General features: G+C 38.2%; 1 protein-coding gene across 2 annotated transcripts in view; it reads right to left on the bottom strand.

Moving 5' to 3' along the window:
- The window catches only part of fndc3b (fibronectin type III domain containing 3B), a 122315-nt gene extending 103219 nt beyond the window's left edge, over nucleotides 1-19096 (bottom strand). For both annotated transcript variants that reach the window (XM_015375275.1, XM_015375276.1), the window contains exon 1: nucleotides 18983-19096. The gene's annotated coding sequence lies outside the window, so the exon portion shown is untranslated. The remainder of the gene's footprint in view (nucleotides 1-18982) is intronic.
- Between the last annotated feature and the right edge of the window lie 6473 nt (nucleotides 19097-25569).

The raw sequence follows: 25569 nt of genomic DNA, 5'->3' as shown, positions 1-25569 counted from the left end.
CTCTGTAAACACCCAATCATTTTGGAGAAATTAATACGATTTTGGGGGAAACAGATTTTTCAGCTGGAGCTTTGAAAATACTTAATGTTATACACAAAAAGAGCTTTATTACACAGGATTTATTAGGTGTCCTTTTTGGGTTTTTTTTTTTTTAAGATGATGCACATGGCTGCATAGAGATCAAATTATGTGAGAACAAAATAAGAAACATCAAATATACGACCCAGTGGACTAAAATTGGGAAAGAATCTGGACCATTTTATTCAATCTGTTGGCTGCTGCTTTTTGTCAGAACAGTTAGAACCTAATGTTTCATACTTTTTCCCACCATGGCAACACTTCTGGGAAATCTGTTGAGAAAAGCCATAAAACTTTTATTTTTGGTAAGCTTACCAGCTGTTGTAGAAGTGTAAAATGCAAATGAGCAAATCTTTTTTTTCAAACTGCTAATACTTTCTGTGGTCTTTTTTTCCCCCCACATACTCATTCAGGCCTTGGAAAACAAATCAAATTCCATACTTTTTTTTTTTTTTTTTAGGTTGCAACGTAGCCCGATTATGATGATTTACGTTTATTTTTCACAACAGCTATAAACAACCAAAAGTTGCTTATCCTTGCTGACAACTAAATTAATGTGCAACAAATCTGGTTATATGCAAGCATTCCAAACATATTGGATTATTTTCCTACAAATTATAGGCCGGGACAATTTCTATCAAGCTTTTATTTATTCACAGACTTAGATGAAAAAGAAAGCCTGCTGCTCTCTGACCTCTACATGTCTACAGTGGTTGGAGTTTGTCTTCTGATTTGTTTTAGCAGTGACGCAGCAAGCATGAAATGAGAAACAAGAGAAAGCAGATTTAAGAACTGAAACTGCACTTTCATTGGAAAGCTCTGTTGTTGTCTGTTGCTGTGTGGTCACATGGTCATGAATATGGAGCTAACTTTACTGCACTGGTTGTGCTGTTGGCATTTCGATGTGACACAGGAGAAGAGAGATAAGGAATAGAAAAAGATAGGCACGTAGATTGAGGTAACAGTATCGTTACCCACCCACTATCTGGGTGTGCTGAGCAGTAAGGAACACTCTCAGGTGTCATTGTTTAGAGCTAAATACACTAAATATACACATGTATGCAAACATGACTAGGATCAATTAAGAACTTGCAACTTCATCTTATCAGATAGGGATAGCAGTAAATGCAGGGGTTTAATGTGATCATGAATGTCCTGACATGTGTGTCTGTGTGCGTGTCTTTGGAGAAATGGTAAGGGGGTGGCTTCTCTATATTGTGGGAAACTGCCACCAACACCCCTCCCATTCAGTCAAGCTCTTTTTACCAAAGGTATTCGGTCTCAGAGAAAACCTGTCCTCTCGCTCTTTCACCCTCTTTCTAATAAACAGACACACACAGATGCAACCGCACACCCATACACAGTTGGTACCTTTTTTTTTTCACCAGGATGGAGTGGAGTGAAAAAGCGGTGATGCAGGAAAGGAGGGAGGGGGAGGAGAGAAAGAAGGGTGGAGAGGAAGGCAAAAAGGAATGTGGTGCTTGTGCTTACTTTGACACACACTTGGAGAAGACAGAGAGGGGTTTTATAAAAGATGGAACTTCTTTTGGTTCCCACGTAGGAATACAACTTTCAGCATACATGAAAACTCTTCGGATGGGGGTGGGGTATAAGACAGGGAGTATGATGTGAGGATCTAAAAGTCAGGGACCGTAGCAGAGCATCTGAGATCAAAATGTAGCCTCAACTCATTCTGGTCGGCTCCCATATGAGTGCATGTGCCGACGCAACAAACGCCTTTATGTGTGCACGCCTCAGTTTGTGAGAGCGGCTAGGGTCCTCCTGCCCTGTAATTGTCGTAATGATATGTCATCCACGAAGAAGAACTCAAACCAGGGTGGGGTGGAATGCAGCGAACACATTTGAGTGAACACGCGCTTGCAAAACCCTGCAAGAACTCAAACTGAGGACCTGGTGGTATGTTTTCCAATCTAACGTTTGAGATGCTGCACATTTGAGGATGAATGAAGGTCCCATCTTAGACATGGGGTCGCCGAAGCTTTTATACCACTTTGAAGTCTCTTCTAATTTGTAATTTGAAGCTACTGATGAAACATGGGTACAGACTGTAAGTAAAGTGTTGTCTCTGCCTCTTTTAAAGAGTATAAGACTGTAAGACTAAATCTGTGCAATCTTGTTATATTAAGTAAGAAGAAAATGCTGCATCATTGGGTGTAGTTAGAAGTACAGATGCATGAATGGTGGAACACTTGGTGACTCAAAACTTTTTTGCACTTAGTGAAAATAACATACTGAGGGAAGACGACTCAAAATATAAACAAAAAGACTTTTGTAAGTTCATACAGTATGTGGATTAAATTGGTAAAATTGTTTTCTCTAAACTGTCCTTAAAGTGTACAAATGGTTGTTTACCCTGTTTGTTTTAATACTGCCCTGTGATGTACTAATAGAACCGCTTCATTCAGGAGTCCTAAATACAAAAGGACATTTCTTCTATTCCTAATAAAAGTCCTAAGTAACCCAAAACAACAGGAAGGCTAAAAAATATACCCCAAATTCAGTTTATACAATTGCTTATTGTATTTAAAGATAAACTAAAAGTCAGCTACATCAGTGTCAGGTCATCAAATCTTTACAAAAACAAGCTCTGATTGGTGCAACTCGAGATAGCTACAAAACCAAACCAAAAGGAAATTGCATGAATGTTTCATTACACCCCTAGTCTTTAAAGCTTCAGTTAAATTAATCTGCAGCATATTTTTTATCAATTTTGTTTTTCTCAAAATGAACAATTTCCTCTCCATTATCACCATTTCCTCTTAAATTCCCCATAGATTCTGCAGATCTAGTCCACCAGCACCACGGACAAGTCAGGGCTTAGCCTGGTAAATGACGGCCTCAGCACTTCTCTCCCAAAGCCATCCTTCGACCTCAGCACCATAAAAGAAACACACACTCACACACACAAAATGAGTACCCTGAGCAAAGCCTTTCTCCTTAATTTTCCCATTCATCCATCTACCAGCCTATCCTCTCATCGGGACAGTTTTCCAGGAACATAGGCAGGAAATAGATGACCCACTGACTTTAATAGAGCTTTTTCTCATTTCTGCTGTATTTCTGAAATACGCCATTTAAATCTAAGGCTGTAAATTGTGTGGCTCACAGTAAAGAATCATATAAATATACATACATCTAACAATGGCTTTCCCTCAATAAAATCCTTGCAATTCAATTAATAGAGAGAGACAATAACTTTGGCATGGCTTTTTTGGTAAAAGAAATCATTTTAAACTTTTAAGCTCACAGAGCTTTTTCTATAAAATCTATCAAACTATGTTTAGATACAGTTTCCTTCACCTGTAGAAAGGCATGTAATGGTTTGAATTAATTTGAGGTAAATCACTATTGCTGACATAACAGAAGGCATAATTCATATAACTCCAAAGGTCATGTCGTCACTTTGCTCCCTCATACATTTTATCTATACATCAAAATGTTGTCCTTTACTATTTTCCACCATTCCTACCATTAAGCAAACCATTTGATGGCAGCGACCCTAATGTGTTTTACGATAATCAAAAATGCTCAAATTTTACAAAAAAGCTCTTGAACTTACACTTTTGTCAGATTGTACATTTCAAGCTGATTCCTTTGACTGGGGTTCTGATCCTCGAAGAGAGCAACTGTCTCATAAAATGTGGGAGATTATAACTTCTGATCAAACCAAATAAACACCCCTTGCTGGTGGATTTATTTGTGTAATCCTGTAATATTCTCTCAAATTTGAGCAAATCATAAACAGGTAAACAGTTACCTGATGTCTGCATTTGTATCATGTACAGTCATGGTACAAACAAAACTACTAATGTACAAAATTGTGAATGGGCAATACAAAGGGTATGGAAGTAAGTAGGTACAGAGCCTCCACCTGAGAGGCTTTTATAGACTGTAGACTGTAGATGACAGTAGACAATCTCTAATCATGTCTTACTTTTTTTGTCACAGTGATGCAGTGTGTTGACCTGCAGCTTAGATGTTTCAGAAAAAAATAACCACTTGATAGTATCTTTAAGGTTGATTCTGGGTCTAACAAAGCAGCTCAGCAATAGAATCAGATCTGCTGTAATGCAATCCACTTCCTGAAAAGAGGCCAGCCTTCATTATGCTCTGCTGCCCTATTAAAAGCACAAATCCTCTCTCTTAGAGCCTGACGGGAAGTCATTGGCTGTTGCCAAGGCAGTGGGCGGGAATAACTAATAGCTGATAGACAAGAAACAGCAGCCGATTTTCAGAGACAGACTACAGTTACACAACTCTGCATACAAGACAACACCCTCAATACAGAACGATGGCCAGAAAGAGGGGGTGTGGTAGAAATAAAAAGGAGGATTGAGGGACTGAGAGGGATGAAGCTTAGATTGGATAAGAAAGAGGCAGAGGGTGGGGTAGAAGAGGTAGATCAGTTTTCCCTGGGAACAAAATTAAGAGGAAACAGCTATTTTATACCCAGGTCAGGAATTGTGGGAGAGTTAAGGTGTGCTGGAGGGGTATGTTTGTGTGTGTATGTGGATGAAACAGAAAGGTTAATTGGTCTGTGGTAGTTGATAACCCAAAGCATCCCCTAAGTGGATGTTTGGTATCACAGATGAATAGTTCCTTTGCACACAAACTATAAAACCATGTCATTCTGGGAAAGAAAACAAGATAATTCTTATCAAATCAATATTGTTAGCTCTCTGATTGATTCAGAATAATATTGGCAGCTGTCAGTAAGTAGAAAAGGGTGGCGAAGCCCAGTGAAAAAGTGTTGTGAAAGCAGATGTGAGATGAAGAAGAAAAGAAGGAAACAGATAACACCAGAGGAAGAGGATAAAAAGAGAGACTATAGGGATGGCTTGACAACGGGAATGGAGGTTGAGCGTGCATAGAGGGAGAAACGTGTGGAATCCTAATTGTGTTATAGCTGCAGAGCAAACATTAGTCCTGCCTGTCATACTGCACAGTGGGTAACATGTGTGGGAGACGGAGGAAGAGAAAATTGAATGGGTCCAGCAAATTAAGAGTAAAGCCAAGACTTTAGAACACACTCGTCATTTTTCATGCATTAACACGGTTTACAATAAACTCTGTGTTAAACCAAGAGCTCTACTGAGAGTTTGCTGCTAGCTTTACATTAGCAAAGGTCTGCAGTCTACAGCAGATGCACACATCTGCTAAAGCTGGCCCTCCCTCCTGCAGCTGTACAACTGTGAGCTGGCTGTGTGTGCGTGTGTGTTTGTGTGTCTAGGTTCTTGCGTCTGTGGTTGGGAAGGGGGCCAGTAGGCAGTAAACCCACAGTAGAGGCCTTGACAGTCCAGCACTTGCCACGTAGCAGCGACGTAGCTCACGAAGAACAGGGAAAAAACTAACATATGAATACTCAAGCACAGGAAGGAAAATAAAGTTTCAATCAGCAGGAAGACATTTACCAAAACTAAAAACAGCATAGGTCGAGGACCAGTAGTGCAAACGGACGTTGCTGTGAACTAAGAGAGGCAAGCTGATTTAATGTTACTGTTTGTCTCCAACAGAAAAAAAATTATGTTTCTATTTGATTTACAGAAGAAAGGACAACACTGTTATTTGCATCCTCCTTTTATAAACGAATATCCAACCCAAAAAATTGAACATTTACAGCAAGGTAGAGGTAAAAATGCACAGTCATGCCGTCTTTACCGTAGTAAGGACAAGCATTGTGATTATCATGATCACATTTTTTAAATTAGTCTAACAGCCTCGATTGTAAGATAATGCACCATACATACACTCCACTAGGATGTGATGACATCACTCTCTGGTGGAGGCAATGAAAGAGGAAAAAATGACTCCAAGTTGTCTCATTTCAAGAATTCCAAGTTAAGTCAGAGGAAAACCGGAAATTTAAGAAGCTATTTTAAGGTGGACTGTACAATCTCTGTAAAACCGGTAATGGTGATGCTATTACACACATTACAATCATATTACAGAGGGAAGTTAAAGTCTACTAAACCCAAACATATTAATAGGATGCAGAATTTGAATGTTGGGCATTTGGAAAAATATGGTTCTTTGTAGTTTTGCTATTTCAATCCAATTTATTATAATCCAATTAATATATAAGTAAATATGAGGAGTTGTTTTATCCTAAAGAGCTTCTTGACTCTGTGATGTCATCAACCATTTTGCATGGTTTGGTATGTTGGAGCAGCAACTTGTCTGCAGCTGAAAAAAAGAGGTTGGATAAGCTCATTAGGAGGGCCAGCTCTGTCCTTGGAGGCTCCTTGGACATGATGCGGGTGATGATAGAATGAAAATAGTAACATCACTGTTGGACAAATTCTCCCACGCCATGCACAAAGCTATATAGCAGAGCTGGAGAGCGCATTTTAGGAACAGACTGTTGCATCTTACATGCACAAAGAGGCACTTACATGGATTCTTCCTCTTAGTTGCGTTTTAACTGTTTTTTGCAGCTATACTGGACTTTTTAAGCTTCATTCCTCACAAAATTCAAGCTTATTTTTCCAACTTAAAATTGGTAGTGTTCATAAACATTGCTTCATAGCCTAGCCTTTACAGTACAGTACGGATAAAAAAAATTATGATGTTACAGATTCTTCAGTCAATCATGGAGTGTTAGTGATTTTAAATGTCTAGCAGTTTTGTCGTACTTGTAAAACATAGTACTTACATATCTGCTACCTATTGCAAGTTTGAGAAACACTGACCTATAACAGCACTTCTTCTCGAGATATAAGCCCAAATTCACCAGTGTTGCATGGAATTTCTGATAGTTTTATTATATTTACATACTACCCCACTCCGGTAGGGAACTAGACTGTGTGTGTGTGTATATGAGTTTTCAACTAGCCAATATATTTTTCCCTCTGCAGACTGAAAGGTGGAATGGTACCAACAAGTAAATTCTTTGGCAGCAGTATCGAGTTTGAAGTTCTAGTATTTTGCTATTACTGAGAGCACACATTTTGTTGGTGTTTGTGTTTTTATACAGAGGAAGTGGCTATTTTCCCACAAGCACATGAACATGACTCACTCTTCTCGATGCCAGCATTTCCAGATTTTTCTTCTCCTTTTGTCCTCATCTCCCCCTCCTTCTAGTCTTATTCTCTTACTAAGACCAAACTCCCCATCTTCCTCTTGTCCCAACTAAGCCTTCTATGCTGAAGGCAGAACACAGATCCTAAGGATTGACAGGAAACTCCTTCCTAACACCTTGGATCTTCCAGGCTCAGTCTGGCCACTTGTAAGACCAATAGACTCACAAGTCAGGAGACCAAAAGCTAATGTGGGCTTATGTCAAGCTAGAGGCACAACCAGACATTACAGGCTATAGTAATGATATTTATATACTAAACTTACAAGGAACTATCTAAAATGAACGCGATCTCCTTAACAAATAAAATGCTTTTGAATATATATATTTTTACAGCTTTAGCCTCAGCAGCATTAGCAAAAATATTATTAAGTCCTGTAGAGTTTTTGACCACATGCTTAAGACTGTGCTTTTAAGTGCACATTTTAAACAGGAGAAAACAAGTGGCAGCCGAAGTAATTCCCATCAAAGACGCACTAATCAACTATCCAGAGATCGGCACTGGACAGTTGTCGAAAAAACCTTGGAGAAAACTGATGTTTGACAAGTGATTGCTTCAATAAACGACTTTAAAATACCTTCTATTAGCTGAAAGTAATAAGAATGTTTTTTTACATGCGCTTTTTGTTTAGCTTGCAACAACAATCAGGAATCTGCAATTATTATAGGTATAGAGGACCATGTTTTATTTCCGAGTAGATTATCTCAATAAGTGGTCCTCCTAATTTTCAGTCATTCTGATGATATGTTTATGTGAGGCCATCCTTGCCCATTAGCTATCTTTTTCTACACATGCGCACTTTCAGACATACATGTGTGGTGAGCTACAGTTTCAGCCAGTCATTGAAAGCTCAGCTTTAGAAGTTTTTAGAGTGGTAAAATCTTCTGCCCAACCCAGAGATTTAAGTGCAAATAAAGACAATGTAAACCAGTTAATATCAATAGCTATCTAAAAGATTTGGCTTGGTAATTCCATGTGATATCTTGAAACAAACAGAGTGGAAAGGATTTGTCCACTTCATCTCCTGACTTTAGAGAAGAGCGGTTTGCATAACGCAGCACCGATTCCTGTGTTTGACATGAAGCTCAGCTTTGCAGTCTTTTGTTTACCTGATGTGTCATTTTCAGAAAAGCGTGTTTTTCTCAAAGTCACATCTACCTCTTGTCGCCATGGCAATATGAAGAAGAACTGAACTCTTCTCAAGTTCAAACATTGTCTCTTTGTGTCTCTCTCCACCCATCTATTGCACACATATATGCATTGAAACTAGCTGATTCTCTATGGTTACCGATGCATATGAATTCCAGACATAAAAACATTATTCTAATAGCTTACATAACACCACCTTAATAATAGCCCCAAAATATCCATCTTATTTGTGAATGTGCTATGTGTCTCACATTTATCGCTGTGTCATGCCATGGGTTCCTTGAATAACAGTGTTTTGCTGCAATCAGGATGCTTTCCTTGCTAAACTAAAGGATGGGGCTTTAACGTTGTGTATATTAATGATGGTTTTAGGTTTTGTTTTTTTTATATTGAAAAAACAGCGGCCCATAAACCCTAATTACATTCATTACAAGGCACTAACCTTATCTCCTAGCCCTGCAGCAACCCAGGTCCAGCTTCAACCTGTCTAAGTCCTCCTTCTTCAAAACTTGCTCCCCCCACTATGCATACACTATTAAGGTTGGTTCCCAAACAACCCCTTGGCCTTTGAAAGACAGCGGCCCATTCAAAAGGTTTCAAGCTTGGGTGGGGTGGGTTGGGTGTCGGGGACGAGAAATGTTGAACAGAAGAAGGTTAAGGGGAAAAGAGAGTGCAAGGCTCTCCTTCCCGCTAAATTGTCCCACATGGCTGAGCGTGCTTAGTTTAAACAAACATAGCCACTTCCTCTTCACTGCGCACAGGGACACACAGACACAAGCACACATGCACATAGCCAACTCAGAATACATATGAGTCCAATGCAGAAAAATTACAGGGAATTACAACAGCAGTTCATTTAAAGTAGAAGTACATAAAAAAAAGGTGAGTTTAATGGAACAGCGTATATCTACTTGCTCAATATGTTAAACATGCCTTTAGCTGACAGAGCAACCCAAGAGCAGTAATTATATCAGGATTTTAAAACATATGAACATGTTGCATCTAAGATTTTTTTTAAATTGTCAATATGCTCTATACAGTTTTCTTCAAGTGCAAAGGTTTGATTTTCAGCTGGTTCAATTTAGTAGAAAATCTTCATTAAGGAATCTTTTGCCATCTGATTTGCTAATTGATTAATTGAAAAAATAATCGACAGATTAATCGATATGCAAAAGAATCGTTAGTTGCAGCCCTATGTTAAACTCTGTCTGACTCAAAGGCCTCTGCATTACCTCGCGCTTCACTGCAATGACCTACAATCATTGTAATCAGCTCTAGATTACAAGTGGCTAATAAAGAAGAGTGAGAGAGGACAACCACAGAGTACAGACAATAAGGCCACATTCACTGCCAGTGGACCTGCTGCCGTCTGGGCCCGCACTCAGCATGCCTCTGCTACTAATGCCGAGCTCCATCGAGGCTGGATGCCATGGGTCTTAATTAGGACAGTTATGCCGAGTCAAGAAGTGAATTCGCACACCCCCGAATCCATCCTTTACCACTGCACTGACACATGTGGACGTATACGCGACCATTTTTGGGTAGATGAGCATAGCGCCATACAAAAGCTCCCATCATCAGGTTTATGGGCCATGTAAAAACTTGCCCAATGGGTAATATGTGTGTGTCCACATAAGTTAGTCAGGTTGGGGAGGAAGAGGGTGTAATATTTAGTTACACCTATCTGAGAACCCTGCCTCATTCTTAAAGCATTTTATTTTATTACGTAAAAAAGAGAAAACAAATTATATATCCAATAATTTTTACATGTTTGAAACATCTATTTTATCATTTAAGTCTATGTCAATGTATTCAATGGGCAAAGGGGAAAAAGGGGCAAGTATCAGTTTGAAGTGAACTGCACCGAAAAATGAGAGAAGACACTTCTGGGAATAGAGAGCCAACGGAAAGTGTACATACAATTACTTGGTTCCAAGCATCAAACACACACACACTTTTATAACACCCATCCCCACAGCCTGAGGTCAGGGGGTCACATTCCACCCCCTCAATCAGCCTGAGGATTTCACACACTGTTTCAGGGTGTGGACGTGATTTTGGCTTTTGTGTGTTTTCGCCTGCCTGTGTGTGTGTGGAAGTGAGTTTGGGATATTTTAGTGATTAGTGGGGGGTCTAGGCTAAGAGGACGGGGGGGCGGGGGGGTGATTCCTTATCCAATCCAAACATGGGCAAACTTTTAAAATTTGTTACTTAATTTAAAACAACCGAAAGTCAGCCATTTTTAAGCCTGACCAGCTCTGACTGGTGAGAGGCTGGTCAAAAACTCCAAAGTCCAATCTTCTTCCCACTCCCTAAAGCCAAAAACACCCGAGCATACTAGGTCTCCCTGATAGAAACACTCTTTAGTGTGGATGTTGCAACTGACAGAGAGAGAAAAACTTAAAGGCCACCATTTTAATTTTAGATGTTTAAAAAAAATAAGCTAAGGGGAGCAAAAATATGTTTTAAATGAAAACTGTATCTTCAATTACATGTCTGGAGATCATTAATGCGCCAAAAAGTAAGAGACACTTTCATCAGATAACACTCGCAAAGAACAAAGTAGTAAAAATGTGTTTTGTTTTATTATTTTAAGTTTACGTCCTTTTCTGAGATGGAAAAAGGTGGACTTGTAAATGTAAACAGGCACATGGATGTCTTAGATTAAATAAAGAATTTACTTCTCCTTGGCAGTGCACATGGAGATCTGCAATTTTGTATAGTGCTATGCTAATTGTCGTTAAAAGACGCTAAAGACTCTATACCAAACTCTATAATCTTTTATATGAAATCAATGCATCTCTAGCTAAATGAGGTCTCTCATGATTAACAACAAACTGGTTCTTTCTTAATAAATAATCTTATTATTTTCAACCAATCATCAAACTTTCTCACATTATTAAATATAAAGTTACCAAGATCATGCTTATCCACAGTTTCATAAACATTTCTTTTGGAGGTGAGAAATGAGAGGCAAAATAAAAGATTGGAGAAATGACAGGTATGTGGAGCGGGGATGGGTGGGGGTATACACTCACTAGAGGGGAAGGAGGGGTCGAAGGGTGTCTGTGGGCCAAGAAAAGAGTCAAGTGGGAGGAGGAGGGTAAAGAGGGGGAGGAGAGAGGGGAGTTTAACAAGGAAAAGCAATAAAGAATGTGGGTTAGAATAAAAGAGCAACTACTTCCTCTGTTTGCAACCCTCAAATCTGTCTCTGCCCATCCACCACCATGAGATAGCATTGGATATAGCTCAAAACTCTTCTTTTTGCGTTTGTTCCTCCAAATCGTATTTTAGTCTTCTTATGATAACAGGTATGCTTTATAAACACAAACACACACAACACAACACTCAAGGCACACTTTCCAAATACTTCCCGTGGGGCATGAAAAAAGCCATTAACAACAGTCAGAACTTTCCATGGGCTTGCCAGCTAGCAACACCAGCGCGCCTGGCATGCTAATACAAGCACGTAAAGTCAACATGATGACGCTTTGTGTTCCGTGAATGTGTGTTAATGTAGTGCTGGGCGTGTACAGGTAAGGGGCCTAAAATTCACACATTACAGATCAGTTAGCTGCTTTTCACACAAAAAAAAAAAAACAAGTATGATTTGCCCAGAGGAAGCTACAAGATGGATCGGGTAGATCCATGTGCAATAAACCATGCAGGAAGATACCTCCAGATGGCATCCACCAGCATTTAGCCCATATTGTTGATACTTAATGCTACTATTTTTGTGTTGCCATTATAATTTTTCAATGCAGACTGTCTCTGAGTCTAATCACAACCTTTTTTTTCTTTTTTTTGCCATTTTTACAGGATTTTTTTGTAGAAATCATACATTGCATCACTTTGATCAAAGCAGAATGCATACAGGTTTTTTGAATACCGCCATCAGCAAAACTCAAGTTTGTGTTTTGTTTTGTTTTTGTCCAACTGTTTTTAATGTTCTTTCTTGTTTCTGCATTTTTTATTATTCTTTTTTTCTACTTGTTTAGATTCAGTTTTATTTTTCTATATTTTAATCAGGTAAAGCACTTTGCATTGTCTTTGTACTGAATTGTGCTATACAAATAAATTTGCCTTGCCTTGTCTTGCCTAAGAACAGGCTGCATCACAAAAACTCTCTCCATACTAAATAATTACCTAAGCTTTATGTAAATGAGAATTAAGAACCCTTTCTAAAGGTTCTTGACTCTTGAAATTATTGTTGTCAAGAATTATTTCTAGTGCATGGTACTGGGCATTGGCCATTAAAACATTCTTGGTGCATATGACCTTCATTACAAAAGCACGGCTTTACAGTATCCCTGAAAAACCTTAAATACTGCTAAAAGCATTTAACAGTAACACAAATCTTAATCTCATATTTTACAGGCAGCTGATTTTTTTTCAATCTTTAATGAAGGGGTATGTAAACTTTCAAGCACAACTGTATTTTTAAAAATTGTGTTAACTTAAAAAGGACTTTTTTCACCATAACTCTTTGTCATGTTTCTACTGTCAGCGTAAAGCAACAGCAGAATAATTTGTTCAGTACAGCTCTCTCTCTCTAATGTCATATTAAATATAGGGACTGTAAAAATTATGAGAGATGATTCAAGCGAGTTTAAAAGCCTATTTCTAATAGTAGTGTTAGATAATGATGGAATAGACAAGAAGCTGAAAGTCACTTTTATCTTTTGAATCAACTGTCAACAATGCAGGAAATTATCAAGTGAAACAAAAAAAGGGTGGAGGCGATTGGGGAGCAAGAGAAGGAGGGAGCAATGCAGGGAAGGCAGAGAGAAAGAGCAGGGTAAACATTACAGCTCCATGCCAAGTAAACACGGAATGCTGGGATACTTCAACAAAAAGCCACCATACATAGAGCAGAGAAAAGGGGGTGAGGAAGAGAAGGAAAGAGAGACACAAAGAGAGAGAATAGAGGGGCAAGAACAAGCAGAAACAGAGAGGAAAATCCGGGAAATGGAAAGTGAAAGCAGCTAAGAGTAGATCAGCAGCTGCTGTCTTTGAATTAGGGCAGTTTCAAAACACGCTTCTGCCTCACACCTGCAAAAGTTTACACAATGCCACAGCGGCAAATGCATAACCACATAAATACACATGTTAATGAATTAAGGAGTTAAGTCAGAAACTTAAAGCAACATCAAATGCAAACCCCACTCCTACATCCGCCTAAAATCGTGCCCTGGTATTACAGTTTGACTCTGTGTCTGTGATGGCGCTAACAGAGTTGTCACTTTGTCAGTGACACCTAGAAAGTTTTGCATAATCTACTCCATACATGTAAAGTTGCGCAATCAATCACAGTGACAGAATGAGCAAGTATGTGCAATGCATCATATATCAAGATTCAACTGGCTCTTTTAAGACCAACATACCTGCCTGCTTCACATGGGCTTTTAACAAAAGATCACTAAGAAAAGACAGCAGTGAGTTCACCACAGCTCTCTTTGAAAGCTCTCCAGGTGTTAACCCTTTGACCTGACCAGGTAGGAAGGCTTGATCACCTCCAAACCAACCCGTCTCATCACACATAAGGAAGCGGGAAGAGGCCTGTTCACTTGACCAAGCAGCAAATCGGCTACAGCAACAATAAGGACAGCAATCTTTCATGAAATCTCGAGACTTACAGATAGGTATGATGCCAAGCAGCTATTTTTGGAAGGGTAACTTCTAATTTTTTGATTCATATGAAAACTAATTTTCAAAGTAAGACTGAACATTTTCCTTTACCTGGTGATACACTGATTAAAAAATCAAATTTGGCTGGTCAAAACCACGCCTGTCTGTGCTTTGCTTTTGTTTTCCTCAGTCAGACATTTTCTAAACAGGCAAATTATTATTTCGCTTATGGCCTTTTTCAGTCAGCTGACCAGCAGTGTGCTACAGAATGTGTGATTGAAAATGCTGGACTGTTCAAGGAGAGATAACCCATACATTTATCTTAGTAAATGGTCTTATAAAAACTTAATGGTATTATGACTTATTCAAACAAAGTGTTACAAAAAAAAAATTCTTAAAACTTATGAGTTTAAAAGTATTTAATAGGAAAGAAATATTCAAAATGTAGCTACAATACCAAGATTGTAGGTAAAACACAATAGTTTATTGACAAAAAATGAAAATAAACTGAAATAAGAAAGTTCTTAAGAATGGAGACATACAATGTTTTACATTTTTAAAGACACAATGGAAATTAATTTTGTATTTATCTTGCAATATTAAAGATCTTGTGCTTCCAGTAACTTTTTTTTTTATTCATAGTGTTGAATCTCACCAACATTTTAAAGATACGTTAGTTATCAATAGGCATCTTTTAGAGGTGGAGGACAGAAATCACACAATTTTTTCTATATTTATTTCAGTAAATGCATCATGTATAGTAGCAGACATATTGCAGTTACCACATTATCCTCCAAGCTGTTGATGTTACTGAAGCAAAAAGAATCAAGGTTAGCCATATTGGGTATCTGTGTAGTGCTTTGAAATGAAGACGGAGAGTACGGAAACAGAAACACAAAGGTTGTGTGAAGCCTTTTAAATGGAAACCGTATGTAACTAAACTGAGAGAATTGTCTGCCATCTGTTAAGGATGCTGCAGCAGAGAGCCAGACCTCATCAGCAGATAACAGGAAGGCTGAAGGTAACTCCAGTATCATAGAGAATGCTAGATTAGGACATGTTAGCAACACTTGGAAATCTCCTAGCTGTAAGTTTAGGTTGAACTTTTAGGGAAGGACCTGTTAACTGCGCGTATCATACTTATTATTGTTCTATTAGAAAACGCCCTAGGAAACATAACAATAGCTCTAAATCTTGGAAAATCTGCGTAACAAGATCCCAAACAGCAAACATTTTTTATTAGGACTCTCATTTACCTCTTTTACATGCTCACACACTGTTTCCAGGGTGGCATTGTGTTCAGTGAGTAACTCTACCACACCTCCAGTCTCTGTCCCTGATACACAAGCACTGCTCAGTAACTCTACCCATTGGATAACATGTTCTAGGCTACCACTCAGAGACACAAGCATATACATACAATGACAAGTATCATCCTGCCCCTTTCCTGACCTCATTTAGACCAGGCGTACCAGAGATTTTATTGGGCTAGAAGGAAAACCACAAGCTGGTGCAGGAAGACAGCAGAGCTACAGAGTGTCTCTGAGGTGAAAACCACAAGTCTGTACGACAGAGGGAGAAACAGAGGTTTAAGATAAATTATTCATTAAAGGTGAAGAACCCACCCCCCACCTCCAAAAAAAAGAAATCACTTGTAAAGGACTTCAGCATAAATTTCTCTTTGGCTCTACAGCTTATAAACTTTCCCCTAATTTAAACCCATAATGACTGAAAGTGGAAACAAAATTTTAAGTGGAAAAAGCAACATAAATACATCACCAAGGCATAATTCACACCTGTATGATAAGCTGTAACAGTTACAGAACTTTTAAACTTATGGAAGGTTTATTCGACCCAACTGATAATAAAGGAACAAAGCTCGCTATTTATATAAATCTAGCTGGAACATAGTTCTTTTTGGTTTTGGATATGAAGGGGAAAACAGAAAAGCTATTGTTAAAAAAAGTAGGAGCTGGGTTTTGGGATCACAGGCTTACCAAAGAGCTAAAAGATGCTAAGGTAATTTAGCTGTACAGCTTTCCAAACCGTTTTAAACACCAATGTTCATTAAAACCAGAAAAGCACAAATTAAGAATTAGGAATCCAACCCTTACAAAGCATGTCTAAAGTAGGACAAGGAAAGCATTTGATTATTGAGAAAAAATATATAAATATATGAATTAAATTGGTTAACTGCTCAATGACAGAAAGGCTTATTTTTCACAGTTTTATCAATGAAGTGGATATTTCTGTCAGACGAAGGCTGTAGACTTTGATAAGGAATCTAAAAACCAAGAATGGCTGAATTCAGGGCTGGAGACCACGGAGGCCTCCCCAAATCCCGAGTGTAATCCTTTATTACCTGCTGAAACCTGAGTTAGATACTGAGCTAAATAAAAAGACGGCTTTTAGGAACAAGTGAGGAAAAAAAGAATGGCTTTACTATCTACAAAGTAAACCCACAATAAAGCCTGAACTCTTCTGAACCTTGTTGAGGCTCCTGACTTCTGGAAGCAAAATAAATTGTTCATTCATGCTCTACGGGAAGAATTCCTCTCCACTCTAAACCTAAACACACCTTTTCAGCTGGAGGCCAGCCTCATTCATCTCTAAACCTCCAACCCAACAATCCTGCGAAAAACTCTACATCAGATTTTTCAAAGCAAAGGAAAAGAAGGGGGTGTCAAAACATCATGGCCACATCAGCCTTCTACCAAAGGAATGTCATCTGACGTCATACATTCGGGATCGGATTACTCCGAGTCCCCCTTCACCCCAACCTCCATTAAAAAGGAAGTAAGGAGTGTGTAAAAGGTGCTACTAAATATACAAAAATAAAATTAAACAGAAAAACAGCCTGGTTATGAAATAGTTTTGCAGGAATTACCAAAATAATTAATATTTTAAAAATGGCACTAAAGGAAATGCCATTTAAGGTTTGTGTATATTTGAGTCAATGACATCACATCAATGCTATCATTTTATGGTGGAAATGGTTTTTAGATCCTTATGTCATGTATTTACATTCCCTCTGATAAGTTCATTATTAAAGCTTTTATTGATTTTAAGTATAGTCAGAAAAAAAGATTACCAAAGGCCCCTCGGCAGACTTATAAAAAACATCAAAAACAGCAGTGGTACAAATTAGGAAAGGGTCGATAAAGCCATTAAAGAAAATTACTTTGCAGGGTATGAAATTGTGCGTCCCACTGTAGAAGGCACAAAGGGCTGGGTACAAAACAAGAGACCCCACTGCAGACAGAACCATACAAAAACAAAATACTAGAGAGACAAGGTGACCATAATGGAACGTTCGTTTAGGTTGTTGGTTGTCAAAGTGGGTATGAAACATCCACCTGGTTGGAAATAAGGGGCATGTGGTTGATGGCACATAAAAATTCCAGGAGGAAAACTTCTGCAGCTTCTTCTGGAGGATGCTATGGCATATACCCAGGATATGTAGCCCCTCTGGCATATTGTAGATCAGCCCAGAAATATGACTTATACAGAAAATCATTTTAAAATATATATCAGCATAGGGGCGAAAAAAAGGAAACAACAAAAAATGGACATGTATTAAATAAAAAAAGTTTAATTTACTGACCCTTTAATTAGGGGAAAATAATCTAAAACCATGAAAACATAGGATATGAACAATATAAATGTATGCATCAAACCCTAATTGGGAGGTGGAATACACAAATTCAACAATGCATTGCTGTAAAGGTGGCAAAATTTATCTAAAGTGAGACTGATTGGTTTTATTAAAAACCCAGTATAGTAAGATTAACCTTGCTTCAGTGTTCCAGAAGCTGTTTTCTCCAACATACCCACTGGATCCAGGGGATGCCCTCCTTCATACACCCACCCACCCTCAATGGATAATGATGACAGCCCGACAATGAAACCTCTCACACCTGTTATTAAGCAGCAAACAGGCCGACTAACAAGAACTGAAGACCTCTATCCTTTAATTCCCATCCAGACCTTCACCAGCAGCAGCAGCAGAGTGATGAGGTAACTTTTAAAGCGTGTCCTCTCTGGAGGTACGTGAAGTCAACATAATCGATCGTTTTGAGCAGGAGGCCAATGTTTGATTTCCACGTCTGCATCAGAGAGGCTGAGAGGAGGATTTGTTTTCCCTGCACAAACAGACACGTAGTCGTTTCTGGGAGAGGGGGAGACGGAGAGGGAGTCAGACAGACTGACTGGAAGGAATGCTAGGATATGCTGGAGTTGGGATTTTTTTCCTCCCCAAAGCCTTTTTTTTTAAACTGCATTTTGCAACCGCGCTGAAACTTTACGGAAAGTCGGTAAAGCTCTACCCCCCCCCCCCCCTTTTTTTTTTTTAGCTTCTCGCCAGTTATCCAAAGCCATATACCCTATTAAAGCGTCACTTCAATGGTTTCGCAACCAAACCTCTCTTGTCAAATATGACTGCCTCAGCATCTTCTTTTCAGTTGTGTTTTTAACTAGGGGCAAAAATTAAAGTTGCTTGAATATGCAACAACTTTTATTTTTTTTTAGTTTTCCTGAATGCAAAAGAAAAAGACGCGCAACAACTGCGATCTGTTAGAAACGCGCGTCGAGTAAGTTTTTCTGTCCTGTTGCGCACTCAATCCATCTGGAGTCTACGGAGACAAAAACACATTCTTTCGCGAAAGAAGACAAATCGGGAGCAAGTAAAGCTCCAGACGCACATATTCAGTCTCACGGTCCCCGCTCTCCTGCTTCTTCCTCTCTCGCCTTTTCTTTTAAAGTAACTGGAAACAAAAATCTGTCCCAAAAAAGTTTTGATTTGCTCCCTCCCGGAGCTTCTCCACAGCTTTCCTTCTTGATCTGCACTGACCAAGTGGCCCAGACTGCCGGCGTCAGCGCACGGATCCTCCAACTCACACACAGAGGCGCACTTCGGAAACTTTTTTATTATTATTACCATTTTTGTCCTTGTCGCTGGCCGCACTTTTATCTACCTCTCTGCTGTGTCAACTCCAAGAATTGTAGTTTGTAAAAAGTGTAAAAAGACTCACCTTGCGGTAATAAAAGAATCTTCAAACAGACGTTGCTGCGCGTTTTTTTATTCCCAGGGTCGGGTCCTGCCTGTCTGCTGGCGCGGCGCTGGTCTTACTGTGAAACTCCGCCATGTCAATCAAAAGCGACGCACATGGATCGCAGGCCCGCCCCCGATTTTCCTCTCTCTCTCTCCCTCTCTCTCTCTTTACCGTAATGCCTGCTGCGTATTTACATAGCTGACACACAGAGATCAGCTTTACAAGCACACAAAAAATAACAGAAATTAAATTAAACTCATTAAGGAAAATTTCCACGCAAAATTGGAATCAAAATTAGAAATAGCGTTATTGAAAAAATATGTATTTCAAAAGTTAAAATCATGCTTTTGCAGATACAGACTTTTTTTTTGACAAAAGTCTGCATTGGAAATTATTATGAACAAACAGAAACTAAATTTTATCAATCATACAAAAATGGCTGATGTCTTCAAGCTTTTATCTCTGTTAATGGCAGTGGCGGACAAAGTTGCCCTAGTAAAAGTTACTGGTTCAATAATCTACTCAAGTATGAAGGACTCACTTTTAAAAATAGTTGAATATTAAAAACTAAATGCATTTAAAAGTTATTAAGTATTCAAAAACTTTAATTTTGTATTGCTGTGTAGAACCACTGTGCTACAAATTCTAAATCACTTATAAAGGACTTTAGCATAAAACTGCCACAGAAAACTAAGGAGAGCTATTTTGATTATTAAACCAAAAAGAAAACAGGAGCGTCTTGATTCCCGGCACACTTTCACTGTTGAATTGAGGTTTGAGGTTGAATATATGACCACAAAGAAATCACAACTCTGAATTGAGAACTTATCCAACAACTTGGCCACATGGCAAAAACTAACGGCTTGATAAAATGTATAAACGACAAATAATATCTGCCCTGAGTTTCTCACATTTGTGGAATGTCATGCAAATCCCTAAAACAGTGTTGTCCAAATTCAGTCCTAAAGGCTGGTGTCTTACATTTCAATACAGAAAAACAGTAACAGTGGATTACAAAGATAAGCTGAGCCTAAAGGAAAAAGTAACTAGCTGCTTCCTTGAAGTGTAGTCGAGTAGAAAGTGCAATACATGACTCAAACATAGTCGAATGAAAGATAAGTCCCCCCACAAAAAATAATTACTCAAGTAAACACACTAAAAAAAATACTTAGTTATAGTAATCAAATAAATGCACGTTGTTACTTTCCACCACTGGTTACATTTTATGATCAACTTCTTGCAACATGTGAAAAGTCAACAGTTTAAAGCAGTATGCCAATCTTTTATAGAAAAAATATATTGCATATTTGTATTAACTAAATTCAATAAATATATGAAGATTTAAAATTCCTTTCATTACATTATTAAATTTAGAAATTTAAACTTAAACTAATATATCTTTTTGATGTGAAGAAATTGGTCCAAGGACAAATTATGATGCCAATCAATTGATAAGCTTTCAATAGATTCATTTACAACATATGATTGATCCTAAACACACGTGGATTCTTTTCAAGGCATGAGCTTAAATAAACCGCCTCCTTATGTGACACTATGGAAAAATATAAAAGGATGAAGATATTTTTAATTGCCTGATGGTAGCCATCTATCCATCCATTCCTTTCCACTGCTTATCTTCCATTTTTCAGAAAGACCATATCTGGACCATATTGGACAATATCCGTTTCCTTAACTGTAAGTCATGCCCCACAGTAAAAAAAAAACTGTGATGAACAGTCACGCAAACAGGACTGTGAACTCTTCTGCAAACATGACCAAGGCCAATTGCCGATTGCACCAGTTTACCTTTCATGTCGACATGCTCCCTGTCTGTAAACCACGAATAACAAGAGCAATATGCTATGACCTGTGTCAAACTGTTCAATGGTCACTCAGGAGCAACAGAAGCTAGACCAGCTTCTGTTGGAAAGTCTGTTTATGTTACAGACAAAAAGTTGAAGGAAATACAAGTTATTACCTATAATTGTTTTCTTTTTAAATACTCTGGTTTAACATCAGCATAGTTTGTGTTTGTTTAGTGGTGTCAAGTTTAGAATAGCATTGATATTCCACATGAAAAACACTGAAAAATGTATTCCTTTAAAATTGGTAATACTATGCAGATTTGTCCCCTGACACGTTTTAAAACAGCAACAACAATCCTTATTGAATGCTAACAAATTGGTAATTTACGTGTCCTTGAACAGTCGCATAATTATTAAACTACTGTATAAACAGCAGTGAAGGAGTTCACTGTAGCACAGTGACATGACAAATGTGAAACTCTTAGGTTTCATTGCCTGAAATCAAAACTTTAAAGCTACTGTGGTAAATTGTTACACATTTTATATGAAGACATACAAAGAAGATTACACAACTGAATTAAGAATATTTGAGATGATAATCTATCTATACCTATTCACCTATCCATCCATCCATCCATCCATCCATCCATCCATCCATCCATCCATCCATCCATCCATCCATCCATCCATCCATCCATCCATCCATCNCCATCTATCAACTATTCCATCCATCCACCTACCCACCCATTCATCCATCCACCAACTCATCCATCCACGATCAACCCATCTATCCACCTACCCACCCACTCATCCATCCATCCATCCATCCATCCATCCATCCATCCATCCATCCATCCATCCATCCATCCATCCATCCATCCATCCATCCACTTAAAGGGATCTAAAGCCACCAGTAGACGTACATTTTTCAAAATCACATTAAATACTTTATAAAGACAGAGAAAACTGAATAACCATGCTGTATATTTGCATTGACAGAACCACAAGCAGCTTGAAAAATAGCAAAAACATTTATATTGTTTTGCTAGTTCATACATACCTGTCTCCAGTGGTAATCCTTGCTGTATTTTCAAGCAAGCAGACTCAGCCAAATACACTCATTGCCCCCGAGTTCTAGATTTCTCTGTCCTGGCAGACATACAAAACTCTCACACATTCCAGCAACTGCACTAAGAAAACAGCCAATACTGTAAAGTCATTCAGTGGGACACTTCGCTGCTGAGGATTCAAACTGGGGTCTGTTTATTTTTTTAAAAGAATATAATCAACATCACTATAGAGACTGATATGCAGGCAGATAAAACATCCTGCTTGTATTGTAAGGAAATAACTTCTACTGTATATGTGCACAGACGCTGAAAGTGGAGCCCCCTGTCAGCTGTTTAACATATTGCAGGAACACAGAGTGTTATTGTTGGATTATGAAACAGAATTATCTAACCAACAAAATAAAAACTTGAAAATGATGTTTTTTAGGGTTTGATTCATTATGTTAACATTATAAACTTTATAGAAATGATTTTAAAAGAGCAATAATACATTTTTTTTCACTAAATTAATTTAGTCTCAAACTAAATACTTCTTTTTCTACCAAACTTAATGCTCATGTTTACATGCAGAGAAATAAGTGTGGCCACATAAATGATTGACATTTTTCAACATATTCATTAAGGTTTGTAGTCACTTTTGTTGATAGTAGTTTAGATATTAATGGCCTTATGTGAAGTTTTTTTTTAGAAGACAGCAAATGTTTGCTGTTATACAAGCTGTCACAGTATCATATGTTCAGTTTTTTCTATTACCATAATAAGATATATTGCTGTGTTTCCAGAAGTGTCAGAAATGTGCCCCCTTTTTAAACACTATATAATACAGGCAAAACATTAGATTGCAGTACTGCACCTATAACCACAGGGAAAGGAGTTTTCCTAATCTGGATGCATGCAGATGAGATATTTGAATCTTTTACAGTTAAGATATTTTTAAAGCCATTGTAAAAAATGATATGTTACTTTGTGTTGGTTTATCACATACATAAATCAATTTCAAATTAACAGTCTATAACAAAATGGTTAAAAGCTTCAGGGAAAGAAGATTTTTTTAGCAAGTGACAAGAAAGATTAACTTGTTTCCTGTCACCTTGTTGCAAATTAGATTTTGTTGAAACTGCTATATAACTGGACATAAAGAGCACACCAATTGTCTAAGTGCTTGTATTTGCAGTTTAAATCCTCAGGTGACTCATTTTTATGATTTTCTTTCTGATTACCGGTAGCTTTTACAGTCGCTCTACCTTCTGCAAAATCCAGTATGAGTTTGATGTTATTGCAGACAAGAGGGGAAGCATATAGGAGTCTGATGTGCACTTTTTCCCTGCTGGATAAACAGTTGAGTTTAGGGAAAAAGACTCCCTATTGGGACTGATGAGATCAGAGTCGGCCTTGCTCCTAAAATGCAGATCTGCTTGCAGCATATATATCTCTGTTTTGTTTTTCTTTTTTCTTTTTGTCTTTGATTAAGACTCTCTTACCCACAGTCAAGGCCACATGCTAGATAAATCCTTATTGAAAAGTGTCACTTTGACATATAATGGGAATAAAGATGAAGGACAGGAAGTCCTGAGATTATTCTGCTTTGCATAAATGCCTTTCAAACACCTTTACTGCTAAGCACCCTTAAAATATTTGCAGTTACCTTAAGATGTCGGCTGTTCGTGGCTCTGATGGTTTTGTTAGTCCTTTAGCTTTGATCCAATATGCTATAGTGATAAGTATCTCTGCTCTGAGTGAAAAGTCTAGGCTTTCTCAGCTGTGCCATCAGATATGTTTAATATGTCTCACTGCTCAGGGCGCCATTAAATCAAGGGGTGGTACAAGTGCGTAACTATAAGAAAAATCTGTAAAATGTGTAAACCAAAAATACTTCAACAAGGTGTTGATAAGCTAATAGGTTCGGACGCTATTCAAGGACAGCATACGTACTGATGCAGTTTTTTTTTTGTTGTTTTTTTTTTAAACAAGCTGGGTTTATACACATTTCATTTAGCAACACATGGCTGCTAGCACCTTTGAATGAACTAAGGTTTATCATTAAAGTCTAATGACATTTCTCTCCCTTTCCTTTGTGTTTTGTCTGTTCTTGTCATTTGTCTCAGGTATTTGTTTGCAGGCCTGACATTCTCTGTGACTGCTTACTCTACATACTTGTGGCTCATTACATCTTTGAAGGAGTAATTATCTAGCTTGTGTTCAGTCGACTCATCGCCTTTTCATCAGTGCACAGTACCATGCGTCAAAACAAGCAGTGTCCATTTACTGCTTAAAGTTGGGATACATAAATAGGCCAGATAGAGTAAGGGTCAGGGAATGATGTCAGACCTAGCTTATCTATGTTTCTGTTTTGTGGCATGTAACTCATGGGAAAGTTTTGCATACCATTTCAGCTCACAAGTTGGACTTTCCAAGTTCGAAGTCAAAAAATAAAAATAATGATAACCTCTAAGGCTAGGAAAGTCTGAGGTTTCGCATTAGTTTCAATCCCAAAACTCAGAGGTAGAGTTAAATGAATTCTTATAAATAAGGTAGACATGTTGGAGTGTGATGTTAAAGGAACAACTGGGTAAATCTTTCTGGATTATATCTTAGACATTTTAATATTCCACCACAGGAGAGGTGAGATGCATTACTGTAGGTATATATGTGGACTGGTACAGTTCACCCAAGGTATTAAAACTCCTTAAATGTTTCTTCAGTCTTAATATCAGTGGATTTCATTGTACTTTTCTTACAATTGATAGCTAATTTTATTAGATGATGTTTTGATTGAAACTGTTTCCTTGTATAACCAAACCGTGTATGTGTAAGCATCTGCTGAAAGGTTAACTCACACCATAGTTTTACGTTTTTTGCAGGTTTTCTTCCCAGACATCCCTATACCTAGCTGCATCCATCTTTCTATCAACTATTACCAGCTTCCATTTCCATTCCCCAGAAAACCATGCTCTGCATGATCATACCATATTTCAAAATAGGGATATGTTCAGGGTGATATGCCATTTTAGCTTTCTATAGCAGATAACATTTTGGAAATGAGGCGGAGGGTCCAGTTTTGGTCTCACTAGGCTAGAAAAAAAACATTTTCAACTTAATTTCAGCCATGTCTTCATCTTTCATAAAGATTTGAAGAGTCTAACAACAATAGTTGTCCTGTCAGCTAATTTTCTCACCTAAACTGTGGATCTGTGAACTTGTCCAAGTTTATTATACACTTTATGGCAGCTATTACAAATGATGCTCATTAAACCGGAGGGTGGGGAAGTGAAATGTTTTTGGTGTATTTTCTAATGTTCTGAGGACCAACAGGACTTGAAGGGACCAGATGCAGGTGCTACTGTGGTGTACCCCCATTTTTAATGTTTAGGAGTCAGCTCACAGCAGGCGTGCTAAAGTCCAGTCCTGAATAGCAACCATCCTGTAACTTTTAGATGCATCTCTTCTCTAATACAACTGAATGTAAGCATTTTACTCAGCAAAGGCATGGTAACGAGCCACTGATTTGATTCAGGCGTGTTAAAAATGGGGCACATCAAAAGTTGCAGGATAGGAGCTCATTAGGATTGGACTTGAGCAACTCTGGTGTAGATGTATGGTGTTAAGTCTCTTTAGGTTATGTCAGGGTTAGAAATATATTGGAAATAGTTAGTACTAGGGTAAATGTCAGGGTTAGATATAAATACAGTAA

This window comes from Cyprinodon variegatus, unplaced genomic scaffold (assembly GCF_000732505.1).
Source record: "Cyprinodon variegatus isolate N-32 unplaced genomic scaffold, C_variegatus-1.0 Scaffold116, whole genome shotgun sequence".
Taxonomy (NCBI): domain Eukaryota; kingdom Metazoa; phylum Chordata; class Actinopteri; order Cyprinodontiformes; family Cyprinodontidae; genus Cyprinodon; species Cyprinodon variegatus.
Note: the sequence above shows the minus strand (reverse complement) of the source record. Positions and strands in the feature narration are given on the sequence as shown.